The sequence below is a fragment of the Natator depressus genome, chromosome 4 (genome assembly GCF_965152275.1).
Source record: "Natator depressus isolate rNatDep1 chromosome 4, rNatDep2.hap1, whole genome shotgun sequence".
Taxonomy (NCBI): domain Eukaryota; kingdom Metazoa; phylum Chordata; order Testudines; family Cheloniidae; genus Natator; species Natator depressus.
Window position 1 is genome coordinate 33,627,644 of NC_134237.1, and position 12,284 is coordinate 33,639,927.

General features: G+C 40.9%; 1 protein-coding gene across 3 annotated transcripts in view; it reads right to left on the reverse strand.

Moving 5' to 3' along the window:
• The window catches only part of ELOVL6 (ELOVL fatty acid elongase 6), a 181,718-nt gene that overhangs the window by 49,527 nt on the left and 119,907 nt on the right, over positions 1-12,284 (reverse strand). The window lies entirely within an intron of this gene.

The window sequence follows — 12,284 nt, forward strand, 5'->3', positions numbered from 1 at the left end:
CTTCTCACAGTTGTCTTCCACCTTCCTACATTTCCAGTCTTCAGGGATTAAACACTATCGGTACCGAGTGCTCTGCACTCTTTGTTAAGCCTCTGAAAATGGCCTGCTGTCTCACAGTCAGACTGGAAGAATCTTCCTAAAGTCTGTATGGAGCACTATGCTCAGCATGGGGGTTGCTAGAGGGAGGAAGATAATGTGTGGACTTGCAGGCTGAAAATGTGGGGGGAGATCTTCTGGAAATCAAGAGCAGAGGAAGGGAAACCTTAGCATGGCAGAAAGGAAATTGGAAAGGAAAGGGTTGTAGGAGAAGATGACAGAAGTGGGTGACAAGTGGAAGGCAAATGGAGGAGGGAAGGAGACTCTGATGACTATAGAAAAACAGAAAAGGATGTTGGCAGAAAAGAGAAGGAAGTGAAGGTGAGAAAACAGAAGGGAAGGAGAAATGAAGTATAATAAGAGGGAGGAAAAGTACAGTGAGAACAGGAGATAGAAAACCGCAAAAGGAAAGGATTAAAAATTGAGAAAGAGGCAGAGACTGAAGGAAACAAAGAACGATGGAGAAAATCCACCCCACCAGAAACAGTGCTTCTTGTCAGTCACAGACAGGAAGTGTTCCCTCCAGGAAAGCCAATTCAGGCATCAAGAAGTAGCAGGGAGAGACTGAGTCACCTGGCTTAAGGTAGGAAAACAAAAGAAAGTAAACAAGACAAAGGTACCGAGTGATAAATCTTCCTCCTCTTCCCCCTGCCCCTCCCCCCCAAAATGTAATTTGTAAAATACTGAAGTGTTTTTTTAGGTCAAATATTCTTGCTGGTGAAATGAAAAATAAGTGTTTTTCCTCTGTCAGAATGAGCCTTCCACAGAAAAAGGCTATGGCTATTTTAAACTACTATACAGCACATCTATGTGCTCATTTTGCAAGCAGCCTGTTCTTGGTAACTCAGGTAATGTTACTTTCTGCAAGATGCCAATTTACAATTGCAAATTCTGTTCATATAAAAAGGTGTGAAACCATTCCTAATCACCTTAACATTTGCACTTCTGAAATACCAACAAAGCAAAACCTTGTTCTAGCTTCACAGATATGAGAAAAATCACTGAGGACGTGTTCACTGTACAGATTTGTCAGCTTTATATAATAAATAGTAACTAACGCTGGAATGTAAATATGCAATTCTGCAACTATTTCTTCCACACCCTACAGTACTTAAGAATTTTAAAGGAGGGAAATATGTCAGAAGACCAATCTTATATGCACGTAAATGTAATGTGGTTTATGCCTACAGCAAAATGTCCCATGACATTTATATTTAGAGCAGTGACAATGAAAGTCACTCATGTGGGAAAGTGCACTCATTAATGAGATTCTTCCAAGTAACACGCTACCAGGGAAATACAATGCAAACAGCAGTCAGCTTCACAATGTTCCCCCATTCGCTAGATTTCTAATAGAAATTGGCTTTCAAAATGCTTGTATGACAGGGTACGATCTGGACTGATGAACCTAGGGTGCCGTTTACAGTGCTTTGAGCTACCATTCCTGGTCTGCTCACAAACAGCCTTCAGCATGTAAATTAATCCCAGTTATATTGTCTGAGTGCTACAGCCAGACAGTTTTGAATTACACTGCAGAGCAACACCAGAAAATTCCCAGTCTTTCCCCCAGAAACGTGCAGCTTGAACTGCCCAGGTCTCTCCTGGACAATAAAATTCGGATAAAGTTTGTCATTTTATTAAAAGAAAGTGATATGTACAAACCCTGTTATCCCAAATGGCACTTCCCAAACACACGGGTTTAGATAAAACAATAAAACAAATGTGTTAACTACACAAAGATAGGTTTTAAGGGATTACAAGTAATGAGGCATAAAAGTCAGGATTGATTACAAGAAAAAAGTAAAATGCAACTAATGCCTAACTTAACAAGTTAGTGATTTCAAAGCAAAGTCTCTCTCACCACATGTTTCAGCAGTCTTACCAGCTGAATTCCTTTCAGTCAGGATCCCTCCCGCAGGGCAATGCTACTTCCTTTGTTCTTCACATGTTGTCAATGCCATGGGTACAGAGGAAGGGAGAGATCACTTGGGGCATCTGTTCTCCCTTCTTATAGTTCATTCTCTTCTTTGAGAATCCTCTCCAGCTGAGGTTCAGGAGACAAAGTCTGTGTGGACTCACCCACATCCTTTCCTGCCAAAAATGGCCACTTAACAAGGTGATGGTCCATTTGATTTTGTTGACACCTGGCTGAGGTGTTGGCTAGTCTTTTGTCTCTGGAGAACTGGTTTGTGACTGCTTTCCAGACTTGTGACATGTTTTAGTAATATCATATAGTAGATTCTGATAACTTTACATACAGTGTTACCACACATACTTTACCAGGGCCATAATGATCAGCAAATTATGATTTTTCAAATGAAACCTCACAGGCATACTTTGTACAAGATTTATCATAGTTCTGTAAAAAGGGTGAACATAGGGGTACAGACTGTCACAGGTAGGTAGCTATTTAAAACACATAGGACAAATCTGTCTTTCAATATCAAGATATTAGCAATATTTTGATAAACATTTAATTGGACAGGATGTTCAATAATAAGAGCTTGATTACCCTCTCAAATCAATGTAATTCCACTGAAGTGTATGAAGTTACTCCTGGTTTACACCAGTGTGAGAATGAAATCAGGCCCTTGGTATAAGACACAATATGTACCTTGACGGTGATACCCAGTTCTAAACACTGGAGTTGTAATATTTTTTCTATTACTTGCACAGGATCCACAGCATTTTAGACTTTGTAAACATCACTCTGTCTGTGTCTCGACTAGTGTGCAGTTTAAATAGACACCATACACATGCAGAGTAAATGTGCAGTGGAATGTGGCTCACCTCTTATAGCTCCCTGATTATTATATATGATAAACTTTTCATTATTTAAAAGAGGATATTAATGATCAAGTTTGCAGAACATACATTTTGTAGAAAGATTAGCAATAATTAAGTCTGCATTTTGGAAAGAATATAGCAAATATGGTTAGGGATTAAAAATAATCAATCATTCTTGCTTTCTCTTTTTAGTGTGCAGATGCTAATGGAAATTAAGAGAAGGAACAGAACTTTACCACCACATATGAAATTCAAGTGAAAGGATCTAATTCTGAATTCACAAAGATCAGGACACCACAATAAAAATCATGACCATCACTCCTGCCCCAGATTTTTAAATGGAATAAGTTACTTCCCTACATTCTCAGAAGTTAGTGCAGATAACCAACTGAATTAGGAAACAATTCACTAAGTACATTCCAAGATACTCTATTTTAACAGGTTTCAGAAGCGTAGCCGTGTTAGTCTGTATCAGCAAAAACAACGAAGAGTCCTTGTGGCACCTTAGAGACTAACAAATTTATTTCCCCACTTCATCAGATGACTCCTCGTTCTATTTTAACAGCTAGTTTGCCATGGGTTAGTTATTACTAAACGCAAATCAGTTGCATCTTTGGATTTGTCCCAATTTTCCTATTTGTTCTTAAATGACTTTTTAAAATCTGATCTCATATATCAAAGCCTCAGACCTCTGTGAGGGTGAAGTTATGTGTACACTTCACACCGCTGGCGGCAGCATGTAGTATATGTATAGTACACACAGCAGTGAATAGCAAGCTGTGCCCACACTGTGCTATGTAGATACACGTGTGAGTGAAAGACTCTGGTAGCGGGGAAAGTCTTCAGCAGCTCCTCACTGCTGGAACCTTTCATTACATGGAGGAAAGGCTCTGGCAGAGGGAGGCAGTGGGGAAACCTTCTGTGGCAGGGAAGGGCTCCAGCAGCAAGTAGTGGGACACTACCCTGCTAAAAACAACAGTGTAAACAGAGGCATGGCTTGGGCAAGATGAGAGCCATGTAGAATATGTACTCGCGTACATACCAACACCCATCAGGCATGTTTCTACTTGACTCACCAACTCCACACTGCTATTTATACCCATGTGAGGGCACTTACGTGCAAATGTAAACTAGACATTGTCAAAAGAAGCGTGCCGCGTAGATGTCCCTTGGACTACCAAAGTCTGATAGAAACACTATTTATACAAGTTGCAGAGCACTGGATAATGGGTCCGTGTCTTCTTCCAGTTATGGGTTTGATTCTGATCTCGTCTTTGGTATAAATCCTTAAGTAACCATGTTTTTGTACAGTTACTTGGGATTTTCACCCGTGTAACTAAGAACAGAATCTGGGCCCATCTGTTCATTTCTGGTAACCCACAAAACAATGAACATCCCTGCAATATTAGAGTTCAGAATGCAAATAAATTTAGTCACACATAGTTCCCATTTAAGTTAACAGGAATTTGTGACGCTAAATCTTTGTACATTACACTGAGAATTTACCCTGCATCTTACACCAAGACTCCCTGTTATAAAAGAGGCAGTGGTGATAAACATTATTTCTCCTTGGACATATTATTGCATTCTCTGGACATTGCTGGCATTGTCTCCCCATCATCATAGGGCTGGCACAAAGTAGAACGCCAGCAAGGAAGATAATGTAGGTCAGTCACTGTAGCTCTGATGCACAGCTACAACACTTTCACTTTTAGTATTATCAGCTTTCATTTAAACTTCTGCCCTTTACTAGCTCCAAGTTTGTGTTATAAACAGATACAACTGCAGTTGAACTTGGGGACTACTCACCCACATCTCATCCACTTACCAGGACCCTATCTGTACCTGAGTTTTACCAGAGGTTATTCAATTAACATATCTACAGGTAGAAATATATTTTATAGATACAATACAAAAAAATTAAATCTCCATTCCATGGTCAATACTCCTGTGTTCCCATAAAGCAGATCAATAGCAAAGTGATCAAATTCTTTTCTAGCTATCCTCATTTAATCTGTTTTTCATTTTAAAGATAAAAACCTTACATTTATATAAGATCCAAAAGGCTCCTGTAACAAAGTCAGCCACCTCTTGAGCACCTCCTCATGGCCTGAAGTGACACTGCTGTATCTTGCCTCAGTTCCCCCTTCACTCAGTCTCCTCAATGACTACACAAAGGCTTGTGACACAACACCCCACCCCTTCCAGGGGTCTGGTTTACTAGTATAAAACAAACTCAAAATAAAGTCTCTTCCACACCAGTCTCAGGCTGGCACAGCCCTGCCTCCCTGAGGTCTGGTCTATCTGCTTTTAATTTTCCAAGCTGGGCACAGCTTTTCAGCCCTTCGCAGGCTTTGATCAGCCATTCCCCTCAGCCCACCCTAGACTCCTTGAAACACTCCCTGCTCTCTTCTGAGCATCCATGCTCAGGCCATCCTATCTGGAGTCCTTCCCTGTTTTTTATCTCTGCAGAAACTTCCAGGCATTTCTGCCTGGAGTTTTTCCACAAACTCTGTGTCCAAGTGACCATTCAGGCCCAAACCTTTCCCACTGGTCATGAGTCTCCTGCAGCAGCCTCCTGCTCTCCACAGCCTCTGCCACAGCTTCTTCTCCCTATTTCCTGTCCTCCTCTGTCTCTTTATAAAGATCATCTACCTTGTATCAAGCCGCATTGAGAGGCTGTGTTAATGAGACACAGGTGTGCTGGGCTAATTCCCTCTTAAAGGGCCCAGTCCACCCCGTGACAGCTCCTTTAAACTCTTTGGTCAGATTCACAAGGAGGACTTAGGCTTTGCAATCCTCTGCACCCTGCCATCCAGACACTGGGCTATCCAGTGGAATTAGGCACTTAGGCTCTTGACACAATGGATAGGGAGAGTTGGGCACCTAAGAATGGGCTTCACAAAAGCTAGCACAATGAACACAGAACTGCCTATGCTAGCCAATAAGACAGAATCGTAGAAATGTAGGGCTGGAAGGGACCTCAAGAGATCATTGAGTCCTTCCCCCCCATGCTGAGGCAGGACCAACTAAACGTAAGCACTGCAACATGTGTTTGTGTAACCTGTTCTTAAAAACCTCCAATGGTGGGGATTCCAAAACGTCCCTAGGTAACCTGTTTCAGTGCTGAACTATCCTTAGAGTTAGAAAGTTTTTCCTAATACCTAAATAAAATCTCCCTTGCAGTAGATTAGGCCCATTATTTCTTATCCTACCTTCAATGGACGCGGAGAATAATTGATCACAGTTCTCATTATAACAGCCTTTAACATATTTGAAGACTATTATTGTAAGGATCTGCAGGACTAGAAGCTGCGGCTGCAGCCTGGGGCAGCTAACATTCCCACATCACCACCAGGAGGCTACAGGAGCACTGTGGAGATGAGGTGCCACAGGAAGTATCACCCAAAGGGAGCGGAGCAACAGCACCCTGTGGCCTTCTGATTGGTCCATGGTCACTATTTAACCCTGGAGGATGTCCCAGGAAGTTGTCTGGGTAACCATGTAGACTTCTGGCCTGCTGTGATGCCACACCATACCTTGCTTGCTAATCTCCAGTCTCTGACCCCAGCCTGACTCTCACCATGACTCTTGCCTCCTGATTCTAGCCTGGTAGCCATCTCTGGTCTCTGAATCTGGGACTGACTCTTGCCTATTTGACCATGGCTCTAGTGATTACTCTGATACCTGACTGCTGACTGCTGCCTTGTGATAGTCCTTGACTTGGTGACTTCTAGACTAGACTGCCTATGGCCTGGTCCCTTATGCTTATCAGACCCCCTTTCCTCATCGGTTGAGTTTTTCTAAGCCCTTTATCATTTTGGTTGCTCTCCTCTGGATTCTCCCCAGTTTGTCCACATCTTTCGTAAAGTGTGGTGCCTACAACTGAACACACTACTCCAACTGAGACCTCTCCACTGCTGAATAGAGTGTGCCAGTTACCTCACGTGTCTTACAAACAACACTTGTCTTTGGTATAAAGATTAATACACCCCAGAACAATATCAGCCTTTTTCACAACTGCATCACATTGTTGGCTCATATTCCATTTGTGATCCTCTATAATCCCCCACTCTTTTTCAGCAGTACTACCACCTACCCAACTATTCCCCACTGTGTAGTTGTGCATTTGATTTTTCCTTCCTTTTGTTTGTCTTTATTGAATTTCATCTGGTTGTTTTCAGACTAGTTCTCCAATTTGTCAAGGATCTTTTTTTGATTTTTCTGGTCCTTAAAGAGCTCGCAAAGGAGCCATGTTGGCCTCTTATTCTTCTTCATAGCTTTCCTTTGCATTGGGATAATTTGCTATTGTGCCTTTAGTTTTGTCTACAAGAAACTGCCAGCTCTCCTGTGCTCCTTTTCCCCTCAGATTTTCTTCCCCGGGACCTTACCTACCAATTCTCGGAGTTTAACATCTGCTTTTCTGAAGTCTATTGTCCTTATTGTGCTGCTCTCACTCCTTCTTTTCCTTAAAATCATGAAACCTAATCATTTCATGATCACTTTCACTCAAATTGCCTTCAACCTTCAGATTCACAACCAATTCCTCCCAGTCAGTCAGAATCAAATCTAAAATACTGTCTCCTTAGTTACTTCCTCCACCTTCTGAAACAAGAAGTTCTCCCTAATGCACTCCAAGAACTTATTGCACATTTTGTGTTTTATACTACCAGGTCTTGTGTTTTGGGTTTTTTCTGTTATTTGTTCTAGAAATGCCTCCTCCACCTCTTCCTCCTGAGTTGGTGGTCTATAGTAGACCCCTACTGTGATTATGGTCATGGCACTGCCCTGGGAGGTGGGTGATGAAATTCAAGTTCCGTCCTCATGAGGCAGAGTGGGGATCTGAACATGGATCTCCCATGTCCTGGATGAGTGCTCTAACTAGTTGGGGGCACCATCTCCTCCTCCTCAGTCATCTTTTGTATGGGTTTAGGTATGCTCTGAGCACATCTACCGAGTCAGGCCCTGAAGGCAAGTTAGGAGGGGGAACGCCTGATTTGTGAATTCCACTGGGGCTTATGCATGAGATATGTGCCAAACTGCTGGACTGCCAGGATTTAGGTGGTTGATATTTAGGTGTTTCAGGGACTCTCGGGATGGAATGTTTAATTAAAATGGCACAATTTGGTACACTACAAACAACATAACAATAAAGTTTGAATAAAGTTGTCTTTGCCACAGTACCAGTGCTAGACCCAATGCACTGTGATGGAAATGTCAGTCCTCTACCACTGCAATAGCAACACAGCAACTCTTTAAATGACAGTATCTATTGAAACGGCAAGGGAATGAAGGTGGGAAAAATGTAATTACACCAAACGGAACTTAGGATATTTAATTTTGATAAAAGTCAGCAGCAAGCTGATCGTATAACTGTCCTAAGAGATGGACTCTCCAACAGACAATGACCATTTGCACTATTTAGGGGCATTTCCTCAGAAATTATATTGCCACAGCTACCACTGGATTGTGAAATATGTCGTGCAGAGGCCTCTTGTTTTTCAAGAGGGTTAACATGACTTACTCCAAAGAAATATAAAGGGACACCCAAGACTTTCTCGAAAAATCACACACCAACCATACCAACAGGGGCATCCAAAGATAGGTTCAAGTTTATTCATGCAAAATTGATGGAAGGTATTTGGGAAATGTTTGCATATTAACTCATTCAGATAGAGAATGTTATCCGTGGAAAACCAAAATTAAAGCATGTGTGAAAAATATAAATTAGAAGATAAATTTACAAAAAAATAAAATTGGATAGGGGAACTGGCCAGGAAAGCAAGGCATCTGCACTGCCTGGATCTTATTAAAAGACAATGTCGATATGGGTGTGTGACGTTATCGAATTAAAATATAACCATATAGATCATTGTTGTAACCACTGTTATATATTTGCAGCAAATATTGTACAAAGGTTGAGTGAGATGTCTCTGTAAAGGTTATGTTTTGCTGGTTATGATTATGCTATCTGTATGCATGTATCATTTTTGTATGTGAAGTTATAAGTTTTGGCTCTATACTTGGATTTCAAATGTTTGCTCCTGGGGCAACACCCACAAGGTAGCTAGCCAGCACATCTTGAAGGAACTGTTCAAATTAAGTGGTTCATCAAGAAACACTTGGTTGACAATGGACCATGGAAGATGCCCCGCTTACACTGAGTGGACTGTCATGTCAACTTGCTGTCTGGAGTGTAGGTAATGGCTTCCTGCAGTGACTGAGGGAAATTGGGCATGAACATGTGACTTGCCCATGTAACTCCAAACTCCATCTTAGTGCTGTAATTTCCCACAGTAAGAACAATGGGAGGCCCTCCACATGGCAAAAGCTATAAAAGGCTCTGAAAACACCTCCATTTTGTCTTCAATCCTGCTTCTTACTTCTAGAGGAACTTTGCTACAAACTGAAGCAAAAGACTAAATAAACTGAACAAAAGACTAAATAACCCATCTGAGCTGTCGATGTATTCCAGAGACTTGACTTAAGCCAGCAGTTTATTCAATCACTGCTACAAGCCTAAACCAAGAAAGTTGCCATCGCTGTATGTAATTAATTCCTTTAACCAATTTTAACTCTCACCTTTCTTTCTTTTTATAAATAAACCTTTAGATTTTAGATACTAAAGGACTGGCATCAGCATGATTTTTGGGTCAGATCTAAGTTCTATATTGACCCGGGTGTGTGGCTGGGCCTTTGGGATCAGAAAAGTCTATTTGATGAGACTGATTGTAAAGAACCACTCTCTGAATCCAGTGTTTTTGGTGGTAATATAGAAACTGGAATGCCTGAGAAAACTGCCTTTATGTTTTCTTGTTAGCCCGTGTGGTAAAACAGGAGTTTACTTTCGTGGCTGGTTTGGTATATCTTATAAAAAATAACCACCAGTTTTGGGTTGTGTTTTCCCTATTTCTCAGATTTCAGAGCAGCAGCCATGTTAGTCTGTATCTGCAAAAAGAAAAGGAGTACTTGTGGCACCTTAGAGACTAACAAATTTATTTGAGCATAAGCTTTCGTGAGCTACAGCTCACTTCATCGGATGCATACAGTGGAAAATGCAGCAGGAAGACAAAATGGAGGTGTTTTCAGAGCCTTTTATAGCTTTTGCCATGTGGAGGGCCTCCCATTGTTCTTACTGTGGGAAATTACAGCACTAAGATGGAGTTTGGAGTTACATGGGCAAGTCACATGTTCATGCCCAATTTCCCTCAGTCACTGCAGGAAGCCATTACCTACACTCCAGACAGCAAGTTGACATGACAGTCCACTCAGTGTAAGCGGGGCATCTTCCAGGGTCCATTGTCAACCAAGTGTTTCTTGATGAACCACTTAATTTCAACAGCTCCTTCAAGATGTGCTGGCTAGCTACCTTGTGGGTGTTACCCCAGGAGCAAGCATTTGAAATCCCTATTTCTCAGCAGTTCATCCTGAATTTGGCATCCTCAGTTGTGACCCACTAAGGCATCGTTACAGGGTGTCATCATAATGATAGCATTGCAGCACAAAGCAACTTGCTATCTATCGTAGTAACCTCACATACACACTGAAGCAGAGAGGTGGTGAGAAACCTTGGAGTGGGTGACCAATTACCCTAGAATACTTGCTGACACCTCTCAGGAAAGAAAGAACAGAGCTGCCAAAGAACAGATCCTCCATTCTGACAGGTCCTGGAAGCATGCCCGCAGCACCTTGTGGTCATCAGTATCAAAGGCTGCTTGACAGATCTAAGAAAATCTGATAGGACTCCTAACCTTCTTTCATTGCCAGGAGGAAATCAGTGACCAAGAATCCTAATGAAATCACTGTAGAGTACCCAGACCTAAAACTTGGCTGACAGGAAATCAGAGGTATCCAGACGACGCTGCAGAAATCTTGCCACAACCGTTTCAACCTCCCCTGCCAACAAGAAAGGTTTGAGAAAAAGGGCTAAGATGCCCTTACCAGAAAATAGATTTTGGGGCAGAAATCAAGGAAGGTTAGGATGGAATATTAATCAAATAAATAATAAAACATTCAATATTCTCAAGGATCATTTAGAAATAGCAAAATAAAGAATATAGCTTATTAAAGTACTAGATAAAAAAACACAACGGTAGCGTATCCTAAAAGGATTGTATAACCCACATTTTACCAGCCTGGTGCACAAAACCATTAGTAAATGTCAGAATATGGAAAATACAAAAGGGGAATTAAGAAACAAGGTAACAGATTGTGACGGTGCAAGTGATTACAACTATAATGGAACAGACTATAGTGGAACAGTCTGCTACTATGGTGGAAGCAGTAACTGATACAGCATTAACATGCTCTTGAGGCACAACAAATAGCTACTTTTGAAGAAATAGCAATGTTCAGTTTGATTCCACTTGCCCAGAGCTATCTCAGTTCCATACAGAAGATCGCCACAATGGGCCAAAAACTAATTTATTTATTTGTAAATGAACATCTCATAATATTGGACTTAATGAAGTCACTAATAGCTAGGGTATAATACAAAGTTCAAAGTAAAGTTCAAAACCAACTTTGTGAATGGCTGAGTGCTGTTGTGATTTTTAAGCAGAACTCCCACTGCCGTCAAGGGCAATTCATGTTCCTATAATAAATCTACAGAAGTATTCAAGCTACAGATCACTATACAGCTAATAGTATATGATGTAGGTATACTTTATTTTGTCACATTATATAGTTCCAGGAAAATTCAGAGCAACTGCACTTATAAAATATGAATATCTGCCTTTTGGAAAGATATTAATTGTTCTGGGGGCGTTCCCCTTTTTAATTATAAACAATCTCTCTCAAACTGGTAGAAACTTTCCTAAGGGAAGCAATTTTTAAAGTGTGACCTCTGTAAAGGCGAAGTGATCAGGTTGATGGATGGCATTCATCATGTTAGTTCTGTGGGTATATTTTAGAAAAGTACCTGATTTCCATTTCTTAAAGTCACTTTAGTCTCGTCACCCAGACTTTTAATTTAGGTATTGCTCTAGTGAGCATTGCATGGCCTATATGATTTAGATGGCAGAGCCCCATTTTCAAAAATGACTTGGCAACTTAGGAAACTACATCCCATTGACTTTCAAGAAATGAGTAAGAGCAGAATAAAGGATTGTTGGACTCCTGGTGTCACATGATCAAAACAGTTGGTTTTATACATTTGAAACAAACCTCTTTACAAACACTCTTTTTTACTCTGACTGTCCATCAGTAGCTTTTTATGGAACTTTAAATTTGGTTTCCTCACGATTCACCTCATAAATATAAGATTTAGTTAATTAAGACGTTATGGGTAATTGTGCACCAGGCAGCCTTTTTAAAAATAAATGTAAAAAGTGGGGAAAATCAGTAGAAGCCTCTGATTCCACATTTTTCTGACCTCTTATTCATGAGTAAAGTCATCCTCT